The sequence below is a fragment of the Thermobia domestica genome, chromosome 8 (genome assembly GCF_964235325.1).
Source record: "Thermobia domestica chromosome 8, izTheDome1.hap1.1, whole genome shotgun sequence".
NCBI lineage: Eukaryota > Metazoa > Arthropoda > Insecta > Zygentoma > Lepismatidae > Thermobia > Thermobia domestica.
In genome coordinates, this window is record NC_137461.1 from 260311624 (window position 1) to 260329300 (window position 17677).

Sequence of the window (17677 nt, forward strand, 5' to 3'; positions counted from 1 at the left end):
GTGCGGAGAAGCTATCGCAGCGATGATTAGTAAAATAATGGATAGGTCACCATTGAAATACGAACTTACTCGAGCTATTTCGTGTCTCGATCCTGTGCTTTTGGTCACAACCTGACACTAGCGGAGAAGCGTTTGACATTATCTTTGGAGGAGATGGTAGCTAAACGATGGTTTACGGGAAGCAAAGCAGGTAAAATTATGGGGCAATATCAGAAGGTATTTTCGTCACCTGAATCTATTAATCACTGCAAAACGTTTAAAAGAAAGGAGAAGCGTCTGGATGCATTTTATGTTAAACTTCTTAGCGTATTCAGTGAGGACAGTGTACGAGAACTCAATGATTTTATATAATGTATTTTGATACTGTCACACGGAAATGCATAAGTAGAGAGAAGATTTTCTGTGAATTCTGAATGCATTTTTGAGAATCAAACAGGAGAGCCTTATTGCCATGAGACAAGTGTATGATGGTGTGAGTGCATTAGGTGGATTGGAGTCAATTAAAATTAACGAAGATATGATACATGCGACCAGAAATACACATGCTCCATATACTGAACATTTGAAGAAAAATGCGAAGGATTTGAGTGAAAAGGAAAAAAAGGAAAGAGAGAGAGAAAACGTGTAACGCGAGAAACACTGGAATTGGAAGCTAAAAAAGCAAAGGTAATTGCTGAGGCAAAAAAAGAAGCTGCTCTTCCAGAAGAAAAAATCAATACACTTATCGGGAAGTAACGAAAACAGGTAAGAAAATATAATTTATTTCGATAGCATAATTTTATAATGTTCGGGTGGGAACTAAATAATAATCCTTCCGCCTCTTTCATGAAATATTCGTCTTTTAGTGCCCGTTATAACCGGGAATTTATCTAGTAGAGCCGGGAATTAACCGGGAATTTCAAAAGGCTTTGAGAGTGGACACCCTGTCATATCGAGAACTTGTGATGAGATAATTTTTATGTATCGAAGCCTCCTTGCATCTTCATTGTCATAACGAATCCTACACAATTTTGAAATAATTTTGAGAAGCAAGAACTTTTCTTTAATTTTATTATTCTTCAGTTGTAAATTGAATAATTGCATCTTTCCTTTTTATGCCCAAGAATGTAAGCCAATCGTAAATTGCCAAATCAAAGCATATTACCCACGCGTGTGTTTAAGCAATCATATAATGTTATATAATTTAGGTGCGAATATAAGGTATATTTCATTTTGTGATGTAAAACTTTGTACTTTTGATTAAATAATGTTGAAATAACATAAACATTTCAGTCCACGGATCTTCTTTTACTCTTTCAAAAAGATGTTCATATAGTGCATCTTGGTGCGTGCCACCTTAAAACTGTATTTTTTGTTGTTTGCTTGCAAATTTATTTTATGTTCAAATCTTTTCCCTACATGTTGAATACATTATTGTAGCCACTACACACACTGAACTAATCTGTAATTGGTTTCATAGGTGGAGTTATGGGGGGCATATGGGAGCATTGCCCCCAACTTTCTGACAAAAATAAAAATGCAACTTATAATATCCTTTAATTCTCATTTGTATTTACCGTGCCACCTCCCAGCAGACAAAATGTCTGCCCCCCAGGAGACAATTCCTTACTCCGCCCATGATTGCTTTTCTTACAATTTTCTGCTTCATATTGCACATTCCTACTTTTTGCCAAGAATTCAATGCTTTGGCCCAACTGTGGAACGGTTATACTTCTGAAGGAGGGTTTGCCTGGAAGTAAAACTTTTTTTACACAGTAAGATACATACACAAAACACCGAGTATCAATAATTTTGGAATGTGGACATGCTATTATTATTTTAAAAAAATTAAATTTCAAATGCGTTTTGCTTAAAACTAAGATTTGTATGAAGATTCGAAATGTTCGTTGGAAGAACGAACAAAAATGATGGTCTAAACATACGCAACTGCCTTGGCTAACTACAATATTTTATCTTAGTGAAACAAGTAGTACACACTTTCCTTTGTCTTTATGGAAATTTAAAAATAGATATTCCGTAACATGGAATTAAAACACGGAACCAAAGAGCAAATAAATATTTTAGGCTTAATTTTCTCTTCGTAAAATAAATGCCATATACTTTTTCTCACTCTCGTTCTTTATGATGAAAGTAAACAAAGCCCTTGTGACTATCTGTTTAATCATCTGTGTTCGCCTGAGGATAAAATATCACACAGCAAACAAGATCCTTCAACACATGCTTATAGACAGGAGGACTCACTCGGGAAAATAATATTCCCGGAAGTAGGAACAAAATACACCGTTCTGATTGGTTGGCGTTATCCATTTCTTGGCACGTAGCTTATATATAGCAGAAATCAAAAGCTTGCTGCCCTCGTGGCTGAGCGTGCTAACGTAACATGCTAGTAATAGAAATCGCTTTTGGCGTGTGTTTAAACCCAGCCCAAGGAATTTTTTTTAAGTTTCATAACACTCTTTTCATTAAATAAGATGAAAATAATACTCAAAAAAGGGATTTACTTTTGTGCAAATAAGTAGTAGTAATAGTAGTAGTAGTAGTAGTAGTAGTAGTAGTAGTAGTAATAGTAGTAGTAGTAACGGGTTAGAAGTCCCACAGGGCTCGTTTTGTTCCAGCTTGACCCTCATGATATAAGTTTTGTGACCAATTTACAATAGCTGGTTAGTGTAGCGCGCGAAAAAGTTACATCCGGGAGTATTACTCTCCCGTGCAGGTCGTACAAACAGGTTGGAGGTTTCTTTTCTCTTTTGGATCATTTGAAAAACAAAATTCATTATTTCTCGAATGTATATTGCATAGATAAATAATTGATTATATTTATACATAGTCTATGAAATCATCAATCTGAATAATAATGAAGAAATATTAACAAATTGTAACTATATATTGTTTCAAGTAATTTTATAACACTTATAGGTACTTTATCCACTTCCACACTTTCAGTCTTCCTTACACGATTAAAAAAGTATGAACATGTCTATATTGCTTAGGAGATGCTATATGATACTTGATGAGTTGTCTACCCACATGTCTTTGGTGCCCTAATCTACATGTCTATGCTTACAATTACCTATTCTTTCTGAATCTCTAACACTCTGCCTGTGTCACGAAATCTGTCTAGTTGTGCAAGATTATCAATAAAAAAATATCTCTTCAAAGCATTTGTAAATAATTCCTCTTTTGGGGGGAGGCGATTGCCTCGATCGCCCTCCTGGATCCGCCACTGAATCATTGTTCGTATGTTACCGTATGCTGAGCCTGTGCGATTTTAAAATCATATATCTTAATAGATAAAAATGAATTTCAAAAATCTGGGCAGATTGGACATGTTAGCAAACAGACAGTACTTTCGGCAACTAATATAGTGTTTTTACGATTCCACAACTTGTCAACTTTGTTGAACTAGCATACTGAATGTTAAAGAACGCATCAAAAACCGCAGGTGTATGTGGAATTCTTTATGCATACTAGAAAAGAAAGGCGTGTGTGTAAATGATAGGCATATAATATTTATTAGGGTGCTCCGAGGAATCTTTATGTTTACTTGTGAAAGAAGAGGAGAAAACTTCGGAGGAAAGATCAAAGTCAATGCAGAACTAGATATCAAGCTTCTAACATGGTATGATGAGTGCGCGGGTTCAGTGGCATTTGTATTTAATGTGAAAAGATCAATTTTGTGTACATTACTGTTTGTATATGTATTATAATGTTATTAACATTAGTGAAATATATGAGTTAGTATACGTGAAATAAGTTGTAGGATTGATGTATATAGGAAATATAGTTCTGTAAAATGACGGAAGGCGTTGATACTATGAATCGCCGGTAAGGTAAACAAAATAGCATCTTCGGGAGTGATCAATCATTGATACGGTTGGTATGATGATCAAATAATTATACAGATGAAAAAAGAATTTCGCATTTTTTACTTAATAGAATCTATTTAGGGTTTGTTAAATTTTTTACTTCAATTGAAGTTCATAAGGCATCTTAACAAGAGATTGCCTAAGCGTTTGTTTACAATCTGACAGGTTGTTATAGGTGTACTTTTTCTTTTTTTTTTAATATTAAAGATCGGTATATGTATAATGGCTAACGTTTATTTTACGTTATTACATAGTTATTATTCCTTACAATTTTAACCTTGTTGATCGCGGAGATTCGATTTGAGTTTTGGGGTCTTGGGTTCGGTATCAGCTCCCGCCAAGTGAACTTGTGGTGTACAAGCACCGTGTGTGGGTTTTCTCGGGGTTCTCCCGTTTCCTCCCACCTTCTTCATTCCACCATTTATTTCATTACTCATCATTATCGTCTCCTTTAGCCTAACTAGCATAACCGTGGGACGTAAAACTCAAAGATTTCATTTCACTTTTAAATTTGAGTTTTAGGAGCAGTTTTTTAATATGGGGTTTTAGAGGCAATCATACGGTGATGTTACAATATATGCAGTCTATTAAATCAAGTAGTCATATCCCAGGAAGTTAAGCAAACTGAGTAAATTATTTCATAAACTATAACAACATGTGTGCCCTTAATTCTGTCATATTTTTAAATATACAACAATGAAATTTTGTTGGAAACCCACAAAGTATTGACAAAATTTCAGACTTCCGTTCATTCCGAAATCGATTTATACTGTTGCCAATTTTCATGACTCGGATATCTTGAATATTGGTATTTATAACTGTCACAGAACGATGAAATGATATAAATTATGTGTGATATCCACAAACCATATTGATGGAATTCTATATTTTGTCGTACACGTGACTTCATAGGATTATCAGGTTTTTTTTTTTTTTTTTTTTTTTTTTTTTTTTTTTTTTTTTTTTGTAACTTTAGAGATTGCAAGAAGAAAGTTTTTCAGATGTTAAAATAAAGATTCCGAAATATAGGTGAGCTTAAATTCTCTATAAAATGTATATTCATTTTTCGATTACTTCAAGAAATGTGCTTTAAATGTCTATTTGTCATTTGTCGGCTTTTGGTGTGCCAGCATTTTTTTGGGTAAAGATTATTATTATTTTGTTAAATATTTACTAATTTTAGTTTGTTTAGTTTAAGTTAGGTTAGATATTTCATGGTACTTAAATTTGTGTTTATGGTCACAGTTTGTATAGATCGGTCACTGCTTTCAAAAACTTGCGTACTATATTTTCCACTACGTATGAGGTTTAGAACTAAAATATCACGTCCTATACATAATCTCGCCATAGCTTAAAATGGCCAAATAGTTCGATCCATGTATTGATATATTCTTGCGTACTCTTTCGCTAACTGCAAATAATCCCTCCAACATTTCTCACTCATCCATTGCATACACTGCGTTTCCATGCTATTCACTTCACAGATTACTCACACATCAATTACTCTTCCGTACCGGTAACATGAACTCATTTCTGCTGTAAACATTTTTTTTTTTTTTTTTACCTGTTTTAGTCCCCCAAGAGTCGACATAACCCTTATATTTCGCAAATTGAAACAAATATGCGTATAAAATATTTCAGTTAAGTAATTAAATTGACTAAACATGCTAATTAAAATAATTATTAAGAATTTTTTTTTTTTGTCTTCCTGTCTGTTGCTATTACACAACTGGAATATAATTAAGAAATAATAAAAAATAAATAAATCTACTGCGCCATAGATTGTGGTCTCCGGTCCAATAAGAGCCTGTCCTTTACAGGAAACTGAGTGAAATCAGTAGAAAGAAGTCAGTGCAGCATTTAGTTTGTAGTCTTTATAAATTAGAGTTGATATTTTTCAACTTCATCAAATTTGTTACGATCTCAATACCAGTACATTTGTTCAGTAAAGATTCCGAAACTCAAAGATTTTGTTAGTTTGTGAAAAAATAGTATGCACTGCAAACCTCTTTCTTAGAACGTTTCGGTCGCTTTTTTTTTTTTTTTTCAATTATAATGGAAATAACAACTTACCCAAATCGTACAAGAAGGAATTGTTTTCTCATTTTCTCAATAGATGGCATTGCTTGTAGAATTAAATAGTGAAATGCGTTAAAAAATCTCAAGGATGAATTTAACTAACGTATTTATAAGCATTCTCTGATTGGTATGGTATAGGCTCTGAATAATTGGGAAGGGGGGGCTCAGCGGTAGAGCGTTCACCTCTGGTGTTTGGGGTCCCGGGTTCAAACCCTGCTCCCGCCAAGTGAACTTTGTGGTGGACAAACACCGTGTGCGTGGGTTTTCTCGGGGTTCTCCCGTTTTCTCCCACTTTCTTCATTCCACCGTTTCATTCATCTCTCATCATCACCGTCTCCTTTAGCCTAACCGGCATAACCGCGGGACGTAAAACTCAAAAATTTCATTTTTTCATTTAATTTCATTTGAATAATTTGGGGTCAAGTTTACATTAGCGTTGCTAATTGCTATCCATAAGTGGAGACAACAAAATAGCACTACTGTCAACCGTGAAAACAAACTGCCATATTATAAAGTGATGAGATGCAGATCGTTGAAGGAAGACAGTAGTAGAGTGCTCACCTCTGTGCGTGTGGTCTGGTTCGATCCCAGATTTCACCTAGAGAGCTTTGTAATGGACATTCTGTGTGGTGGGCTGCGGTGGCTCAGTGGTAGAGCGTTCAGCTCTGGTGCACGGGATCCCTGGTTCGATCACGCGATAAGTGAACTTTGTGGTGCACAAACACCATGTGCGTGGGTTTTTTCGGTGTTCATCCGTTTCCTCCCCTTTCTTTATTGCACCATTTAATTCAGTTATCATCACCACTGTCTCCTTCAGACTAGCCGGCATAAACGTGGGCCGTAAAACTCAAAGATTTCATTTTTCATTTCACATTCTCTTTGTTTAATCGTGATTCTCCCGTTTCCTTCCACTTTCTTCATTCTTCCATTATCATCGTCGTCTTTTTTTAAAAAAAAAAAGCTTCGAAGCACAGACAATAGACGATAATCGGATAAAATATTCCTATCTTGCGTTCTAACCTGAGGATACGAGTATTTTTTTTTTTTAATATTAAATAGTATGCTTCAATAGCTTCCATAAATAAACAAATCTTTCTATATGCGCATACTCACCGTCGCTAACGTGCCTACTTCTAGAACATCCTTCAAGCTTCATTCTACCGTGAACGAGATTAGATGCAAAGCTAGTTAGACCACCCAGCGCAGGTTGATTGGTGCATTTATTTCGCAATTTCAGGTGTAATCGCAAACTAGTGCTTCTTTTTGCACCACAACGACATCCACTGCCAAAAGTAATTGACAATTAAGCCATAATTTTTGCCAGATAATATTCTTCCGTGTCAAGACTTCGAATCTCGTAAATTAACAGCTGTTCAGGTTTCAGTGAAAGTTGTGAAAGTTTGTTATTCATATCGATGGAAATTTTAACATCCCACATCTTTCAAATTACAGGCGGAAACCAGTAGCGTCTTCTCTGGGTGTGTAAGTCGTGTGTTAACGCCCAACGAAAAATGAAGAAAAGAGTATTTTAATTTAATTAAACGGATCGTCAGGACTTGGGATTTTTTATTTTCAACGAGACAGAATCAAGTGTTGAAGTGCAAAAGAACAGAGAAGTGCTGTGCGGTCTCCCTCATGTTTTGAGGAGGCATATTTTCTTGTATAACTACAGTATATATTTTGATCAGTTTCTTCTGTTGTAGAAAAAATGTTAATGGTTCTCGAATTACTGCGTTAAATTTCCTTGATAACACCTGTGCTGTTGTTCTCCTTGGGTCTTTTTTTTATTTTTTTATTTTGTAATTGATCTCTATATATTATATAATCTGTGCATAACAGTCTTAACAGTTCCAAATTACTTGTGGAGAATCGGTGCGAATAACCGATCGGACCACTTGGAAGACCCTTATTATCCTGTGTTTTTATTCATTTATATATTTTTTAAACACTTTACCCATACTTAAGAAAATATCGACAAGACGTATGTCTCGGTTTTATCTAATCTTAATTATTCCGCGTAACTATGCTATAAATCTTTGAATTGTAGTTAAGATTAAAAAAAAAAAACTGTGTATATAAAAGAAGTCCTGACTGACTAATTGATCAATGCCTAAGCCAAACCGCTTAAGCTAGAAACTTGGAATGTAGACAGTGAATAGAATTCGACGGGGAATGCAGGGGGCGGGGAAAAGTAAGTGGCAATTATTATTAGTAAAATGTCTATATCTCTGAAGGATAGAGACACGAAATTTGGTATGAAGACTTCCCATTTAAAATAATTAGACACGCGTTTCATCGTTTTTGATATTTCCCTGAGAAGGGAAGAAAAAAGGTGGGGTTACAGTTGTTAATAACAGGATGGACCATAATAATTCTTTAAGGTTGGAGACTGAAATTAGATATTTAGGTTTCATTTTAAATTATTAAAGATGTGTTTTAGCGTTTTTTTTTTTTTTTTTAATATTTACCATACAAGAAAAGAAAAAAGGCGGGTAGAAAAAAAGAGTGAAGATTGCAGTTGTTAAATGGACGTATCTCAATATCCTATAACATTAGAGACATAAGGTTGGTTATTTAGGCTTTTGAAAGGCTGAAATAAGAGGTGCGATGCCGTAGGTCAAGCAAATATGGCGATCTGAGGATGGCCTTCGACTAGCCGAAGGCTAATTTTATATAATATGCACAACTCTAGAAGCAGCGTCATTTCTTAAGGAATCTGCACTGATGATAACAACAATTGGTCGTTGCAATGTTTGCATTCAATCACGATATGTACTTAGGTGAGTAGTTTTTGAATTATTGGAAAGCTACTTGAATTGAGAAACGGAATCTCCAGTCTCGAAAACCAAAAAATAATGGATTTGAGAGTGATGCGCTAAATATGCCATCACAGAAGGGCCATAATTTCAGAAATTCAGTTTTCTTCGAAAACGCAGAGTATTGAAGACCGGGCATATTTTCAGGGTTGGCTGGTTTAAACCAGCTGGTTAAAAAAAAAAAAAAAAAAGCGAAAAATGTTCGTAAAATCTTAATGAACACACATTTGTGGGTTGTCATGTTTTACTCCCGTATATTATTCGTATTAAATTCAAACCTAAATTCCCTCCATATTAATTACTCAAAGAGACTATACTACAAAATAAACTTTTTTTTATGAGTGTTTCTTTTGTGATTTTTTAAATAGTTTGTTATTATTGTTATGCAATTGCAATCAAAGAAAAATTCTAAATATTGTTTTGTTTTAATCAACTGTTGATAAAATGTTTACTGTTGATAAAATACATCGAAATGCCGTACGTTGGGGGGGGGGGGGTCATACAAATCCCACGAGACATATTTATTGAAATCAGAAATATCTTTGGTCTGTATTTATGTATAAATGGGTCAGAGCCAAAGTGAACTCAAATAATTCGTATCTTTATTCACTTTTCTTACTAATATGCAAATTAAGTCGTTGTATTTCTTTACCTTGGACTAATAAAAGTCTTAGTGAACTAACTTGGACTAAATTAGTTCTTCTGTACTCTGCAGTATTTTTGAAATTGTTCATTTGTAATTATGTATAATGGTTTCACTTATGCAACTGTTTATCTTTTTGTCCTTCTGAAATGACTCTTGACAGTTATATTAACAAGTATGTAAAGACCAGTACAAGGTATTTTTTTTTATCATGAGTCCTTCGTGAGTGAGTCGGCAGACGTATCGCCGATGGCCAATTAGTCCCGGTTTCGAGTTCAAATGGAGGACAATTTCTCTCGGATGTAAGCTGAGAAGCGGTTTGGATTCCGCTTTAAGCTTATGTGACCCCTTCCAGCATAACCCGGTTGTTCTAGCATAATTCCTTCCAGCATACATAGAGCAAATTATTAAAAAAAAAAAAATAAAATAAAATAAAATAAAAAAAAATAAAAAAATAAAAAAAGCCGGTTTAAACCAAAACACCGTTTTTTTTTTTTTTGTTTCAATAAAAATCATGGCTTTTGCCAACCTTGCATATTTTTCCTCTCTCTCTCTAAAATAAAGCTAAGTTCATTTATCAACAATCTAAAATAAAGTTCATTTTTCAAATATGCAGTATAATTTCTATAAAATCGAAAGTGCTGTATTTAATGGTGGTAGGGATAATAGTACTGGTATTCTATTGAAATCTTAATTTATTTCTTTGCTGTATTAGTATGAAAGAATTCAGTTATTCTCCTTGGCTTAAAGAAAATATGAATATACATTAAATTATTGAATAGATTTGGTATCATATGGATATCTTAGCAGAGGTAGCATTTTAATCTAGGAGTCAATGCCTCTGGAAAAGAAAACGAAACGAGGAGCGGTCCATTCATACTCGCCTCATCCACATCAAAATCTGTTAAAAAATTATTAACGGTTACCTGAGTTATTTGCTAAGGAGAATATTAGCAGTATTTGTTACACTTAATATGGAACGAAAACCCGTCGTCCTTCTGATTTCAGGAAAAAAACAGCTTACATACTTTTACGTCGTGATTTTTATTTGTCGTCTATTAACGGTACGTATCCAAGTGCGATCAAAGATTATATATATTAGATTTTTATCACTTTTTTAATTGAGTTTAGACCCGAAACCTCGTTATTTACTGTATGTACAAAAAAAAAAAAAAAAAGTCCCACGGTTAGGCTAAAGCAGACGGTGATTATGAGAAATGAGTGAAATGGTGGAATGAAGAAAGTGGGAGGAAACGGGAGAACCCCGAGAAAACCCAGGAGCACGGTGTTTGTCCACCATAAAGTCCACAGGGCGCGAGCTGGGATCGAACCAGAGACCCCAAACATCGGAGGTGAACGCTCTACCACTGAGCCACCGTGCCCCCTTATGTACAAAATAAGTAAACAAACAATAGGATAACCGAATATTTCAATATTTCAGTTAATATTTTATCAAACAAAATATAATGTAAATAAAATCAGAAAATAAAGTATTTGGTCTAGGAATTAATTCGTGCGGTTGGTACGCACACATTGAAGCTGTAGTACAAACACAAAATACATAAATACCTTAAGAAAAATATTGTCCATCGCTAGCCACCACTTTCGCCCATCTGTCAGGCAATGTACGGATTCCGTGGCGAAAGAAGTCCTCATCCTTGGAAGCGATCCAGTCAGAGACCCATGTTTCGATATCTTCTGAAGAAGTAAACCGCTGTCCAATCAAATCGTTGTTCATGCAATCGAACAAGTAGTAGTCCGAAGGAGCAACGTCTGGTGAATACGGCGGGTGGGGTAAAACTTCCCATCCGACATTTTCTAAATAGGTTTTGACCGATTTTGCGACATGTGGGCGAGCGTTATCATGTTGAACAATAAGTTTATCATGTCTGTTCTCCCATTCTGGTCGTGTTCTGGCCAGAGCTTGCTTCAAACGCATTAATTGTCGTCGATAACGTTCTCCATTCATAGTTTCACCCGGTTGCAGCAGCTCATAGTACACCACACCTTTCATATCCCACCATATGCACAGCATAACCTTTGCACAGTGAATATCTCGTTTTGGTTGTGATGGACCTGGTTCACCTGGTTTCACCCAGGCCTTTTTTCGTTTAGGGTTCTCGTAATGGATCCACTTCTCATCACCCGTAATAATTCGATGCAGAAACCCCTTTCTGCTCTGTCGTTGAAGCAGCAATTCGCAAATGGTTTTTCGTCTTTCAACGTCTCTGTCTTTCAATTCATGTGGAACCCAATGTGACATCTTTTGAATCATTCCCATGGCTTTCAAGCGTTTGGAGACTGTTGTTTGATCAACGCCTAATGCTGCTGCAAGTTGTTCCTGCGTTTGACACGAATCCTGCTCGAGCAATGCTGTCAATTCTTCGTCTTGAAATTTTTTTGGCTGTCCAGCTCGCTCTTGGTCTGCCAAGCCGAAATCACCACTTCTAAACCGTGCAAACCACTTCTGTCACGTTCGCTCAGCTAGAGCATGGTCACCATACACTTCCACCAAAATACGATGACTTTCAGTCGCACTTTTCTGCATGTTAAAGTAATGCAGCAGGACACCCCGCAAAAACACTTTATCAGGCACAAATTGCGCCATGTTCACTTAACTACAAACTGGTGTTGTTGACGCTTTAATCCACTGCCCTGTACTACGAACGATACGCGATGACAGGGGTTTGCAACACATGTGTGGATACACGGAACTGTGGGACGCTCCGTTCGTTGCGCCATCTCTTGTCCACCCGCACGAATTAATTCCTAGACCAAATAAAACAGATAAATTTACAACTGGGCTAGCAAACGAAGTTGCGCAACACTTTTTTTTTTAGATATACAGTCAGTCTAGATATCCCCGATCAGCTAATAGGATGCATGTCTAATAGTTGCTAAGTTTGTATTCACTACAAACACCCGACTGGATCGTGATCGTAGATGTTTCAAAAATGAAATGAAATCTTTCAGTTTAGCGTCACACGATCTTGCTTGTCCTTTATGCTAAGAGAGGCGGAAGCTTAAAGCAAGTGAATGAAGAATTGTTGGAATGAGAAAATGGGAGAAAACCGGAGTACTTCGAGAAAACCCACGAACACGATGTTGTCCACAAACTTCCTTTACCGGAGATGGAACCAGTGACCCCACACACCGGAGGTAAGCGCTCTACCACTGAGCCACAGTGCCCCTCATCGTAGATGTTTCTTGTAAAATTACATTATTGGTAATAGCTTTCTTGCGTTGTGCACATAATTTAAAATTAATACATTTTTATGAATGTACTTTTGTATTGTAGAAATCAACATTTAATGGGTTAATGAAACACTGTTTCAGATTTTGTTCGTTTTACAGTGTCCATTTGTTCATTCATAACTGAAACATACAAACAGAACCATTTCGTTTAAACGTCCAAGGATAATTTAGTAGTTTTCCATAGATTCTGTTTAATTACATACATCAGTTTCTTATTTAATTGTATAAAAAGATAAGTAAGTGTTTGTTTTCTGAAAATCAGCCGGTATAACAGTTGAGCATTAAAACAAATATTGAAGTCATTATTCTGGACCAAATTCTCTGGTAAGCTTTGATATAGATATAAGATATGTTGACTTTTTATCTCCAAATTTGAGTACAATGGTATTCTGGTAAACCTTTGGGGTTTAGCATAGGCATAAAATCTCAACTTTTTTTATTTTCAAGTTTAAATACAGATAAAGAGAAAACAACAGAAATGTAAAACGAAGTAAAGTTAGAACAGTGTTTCATTAGGTTATCAAGTTTTCAGTGAAGAATTACATCCACAGGAAATTAAAGCTCAGTTTAAATTGTTTCTACAGTGCAAAGAAGCTACAGATAAAGTTATTCTACAAACAGTATTGTTTTCTTTGAAGGGCCGATGTGAGCAACTGTTGTTGCTGAAACATCTACCGTCAAAAGTTTTCTAGTCGGATGCCTGTGGTGAATACAAATTTTACTAATAGACCAAAGTCGAATTTTAGACATAGAATGTTGCATATTTGGATTGAAAATCGAAGTGTAGTGAAGGAAATGAGAATTTACGTGTATGGTTGTATAAGCTTTTCTTGAGATATCTTTTCGAAGAAAGAAACAAAATAATAAAACAAGATGTCCAATTTTAAATCAAAAGACCGTAATATTTTGTTAGAAAATTCTACTTCTTTCTGAATTATCCATTAGGGAGACTCAGAAATTGAAATTTCCACCATTTAATATTTTGACTTAAGGGAGCAGTCCGACTTGGAAATGCATTTTTTTTTTTTACAAATTATTTCAATTTGTTGAGTTGAAAATTCTAAAAGGAATGGTGTTTGTTTGATCGCGATCCGTTCAGTCGCTAGCGAGTAACAGAAGAAAACAGATTTTGCGATGACGTCATACGTAGGCAAGTTGCGAGAGCAGGCTTCCATACACACAGTGCCAAGCATTTCGTTTGTGAGTGTTGCGGTGGCACGTTCTAAAGTGTGATTTCCTTTTCCAGAACTGATTGCAAAGACAGAAATGTCATCTGCATGTAGAAAATAATAACATCTGATGGTGGGCAATACAGAAGTTTTTTTACAATATTATAAAGCGTGGCTTTTCCTACAAGCGTTTTACAAAAGGAACTAACAATTTCGAAACCAATACCATTTAAATAGATGGCGGACGAGATTGTTATAACTCCTAAGTACCTTTTCTTTAATTATGGTTCGATTCCCAAACATAAATATGTTCATTTTCATGTTTTGCTTCCATTTTTAATGCTGATCCTATAATTTTGTGCTTCAAGGCAACGGCGCCGACTTTCCAAAATTTATGTAGGTGCATATTAAACTTAATGGGGCGGGAAGTGTTATATTTTCAGGAGATCTCGATATTTTTGATTGATTTTCTTTTAGTTAAAATCTTTTATGAACATCAGTGGCGGATCTAGAATGTAAAAAGGGGACAGTCAGAACCCAGCTTATGATAGGTATATAATGAGTCTACTATAAACATTAAAATATATAAACAATGGGATAAATTATTTTGGTACTCATAATAGGGGTCCCTAGGCCCTGGGCTAGATCCGCCACTGATGAACACTCTTGTCAAAGGATGTGCTCGATTCTGTTCACAATATAGTTGCATTTTTTATTGTGGGGATTGCCTTTTACTAGGTCCGATACAGGCAAGAAAGGCGGAAGTGTGTTGCTTGGTTGCCTTTGCAGAAACACATTTGAAACAAACAATTAACCTTTAGAAATTTTAACTTCCATCTTAATGTTTTAATTGCTTATTATTTTTTGATGAGGCAAGTGAGAAATATTTATTTTATATTGTTTCTATCAAGCTAAAAAAAAATTGTGGTGCAGCGTACCCACATGATTATTTGTGTGGGTGCTGGAGCCCCGGAGCACCCACGTAGTCGGCGTGCATGCTTCAAGGTATGTATAGGAGCGCGGTAAAAATGAAATAACATCTTTAAACTTTGCCACAATACGATAAATGTTTTACTGATGAAATTTGTTTTATTTGCATTGGTTTCTACGGAACAACTCTCGTCATCCGTTTCATCATCATTGTTACTTGATACAGAAAAAATTAAACTCTGAATCAATGTCCTGAGGAACACTGTCATCGTCACTCATTCCTTCTACAAGCCAGTAGGCCTATATTTCACTCCCCAATTCGCATTTTATAGCAATTGTATTTACATTTATTTCTAAAACAGTACCTTAGAATCATGAGTGACACCGTCGCTATTAACCTCTAATGCCCCGTCTTGACTACGACCGTCAATGTGTCTTGTCGATTTTTTACGTACGTAACTGGACATACATCGGCACTTGTTCAATGGCTCGGATTCTAAACCTTTCAATAATATACCTGTACTTGGAACAGCATTCTTAGTTTGTGGGTAAATGATTCTCCTGGCATTAGCTTTTCTTTCAGTAAACATGACAGCTGACTCGTACTCTTCAAGATGTTTGGAACAAACACGAATGTTTTATTTGTCACAAAATTTTTCCTATTCATTTTCTTGAGCTATAATTTATATCGATTTGGTGATTTCTCACGACTTGAAAATGTAAAGATAATTTATGTCCCTCGGCTTTAACCGCACGAGAATTACAACCGAAAACACAGCACGTGTTAGGCATTTCTACCTCACTCCACAGACATAGCACGCGCTGTACTAACAAACACGTGTTTCCTACTTCGCACCAGTGTTTCTTTCTTTTTTTTTTAAAAAAAAAAAAAAAGTTCCCGAGGGGGCACACTTAATATTCGGAGGGGCACATATTATTTTCACATGGTACTATTCAATTTATTATTATATTATAGACGTATTATTTTGGTCTCCTCCAGGAGGTAGGGACTCTCAGAGCTCCGGGAGACAGTGTCCCACCCAAAAACATGTATGGAAGAAGCACTGTTTCGCACAATACTACGTAATCACTGCTCTCTCTCTCTCTCTCTCTATTTTTTTTTTTTCTTTTTCATACTGATGCTGTAGGAAAATAACTAAGAAAAACGTCCCACAAGAATTCAACACAAAGCAAGACTGCTAACGAACTCAAAACGATCTATTTAAAATTCACTGCACAAGGTTTATCAGCTGCGCGCAAGTAAGTGGTTTCTGACTCACATTGAATTCCTTGGTAGCCCACGTGTGATGTCAGAGTTTGCGATTCATCAAAAACAAACGCCTATAGAAGCTGAACGAGACGGCCTATCAAGATTTTAAAAAATACGTGTATCTTATTTTTTTGAACTCTTTCTATTGCACCAAGCTTGTTTTTAACTCGAACTGCTCCTTCGTTTGCTTGCCTCAAGTTTAGCAAGATTGAAACTGTAGTGTTGTACGAATGAAGCTAACCTTTTCATTATACCATCAAGATCAAGTTAAGAACTTAGGACACAATCTAGAAAGTAAAAAATGTTATTGTTTCATTACGTACATTCTAACTCTCAAACAAATATTAGTAGTTTCTAAGAATGAATAATACTTGTTTAATATAGTAAAAGAAAGTAATATTATTCTTCACTCAATATTTCGCTTATAAATAAGATATCGAAATACAGCAAACTCTCGATTAATCGTGCACGAATTATCTGGATTAATCTCATAGGATATATTATGTGATAATAATAGATGTGATACATTCACATATACAGACCTACACACAATTAGCTGAAACATTTTACTCTGTACCATATTCTCTTTACTTGACAAGTTATCTATTGTAGTCCTAACTGTCTCCAAGATATCAGGAATGGTTCCAGGATTTCTTGTCAGGTAGAACTTTTAGAGCAACAATAGATGCAACATATTCTGATGAAGGAACACTCAAAGAGGAGTGCCATAGGGATCTTCCTTGAGACCTCTATTGTTTTAAATTTCTATAAATGATTTACCGGAATTAACGACGTCGCCTAATGTACGCCAAAATCTACTACAGATTTTAATAGTGTGGAGAGTCTCTAACATTGTATAGATGTTTTAGTAAATTCGGCTAACGAAAATAAAAACAAAAACAATGTCATGAATTAGGAAAACAAATTATGTGGTGACCACATGTATAAATGGGGTAACCTTAGAAAAAGAAATATAAAGTATTCAGGAAAAACATTTAATGAAAAATTGTTGTTTTATTAACAGGTTCAGGTAATAACAAGAGATACCACAAAATTTCTAGGCTTTATATTAATTCAATACAAGAATTTTAATAACATTGACATGTGGCCTATATTTCATTGTACAAGGTTTTAAACCAAAATTAGAATATGCATGCCAGATATGGAACTCAGTAGCTGAAGTTCATTTACAAAAAGTTGAGCTAATTCAAAATAGGTTTATCAGATACTTACGTTTTAATACTATATAAGATTTTACCGCTTACATTTATGAAAAATGGGCAATATTTTTAAAACCTGATTTATTGAGAAACAGGTGTGTTAAATGATCAAACGCTAGTACAACATTTTCAAATAAATTGTTCAACATTTACTTGGTCCAAAGCATTTTTCTGAAAGTTCCTAATATTAGGACAAGACAAGGCATGACATATTAATAGGTACAGTAGATCTCTGTAGGAAGGATGCTAAGAAACCTCAAGAAAATTTTTAAAAAATAGAAAAAGATATGATAATTGTATTCTCAGGTATTTAAATAAAACAACAGTGTATGAAATATCAAGCTGTAAATTTTGAGATTAATGCAAAGCGAAGTAAGTAAGCGAATATTGTATTTACTCACTTATTTTTTTTTCAAACATTTATATCTG

At 35.2% G+C, this 17677-nt stretch overlaps 1 protein-coding gene across 1 annotated transcript in view; it reads left to right on the forward strand.

The window, feature by feature from the left end:
- The first annotated feature begins 3389 nt into the window (after positions 1 to 3389).
- ebi (transducin beta like ebi) overlaps positions 3390 to 17677 on the forward strand; it is an 89098-nt gene continuing 74810 nt past the window's right edge. The window contains exon 1 of the mRNA XM_081769680.1: positions 3390 to 3619. The gene's annotated coding sequence lies outside the window, so the exon portion shown is untranslated. The remainder of the gene's footprint in view (positions 3620 to 17677) is intronic.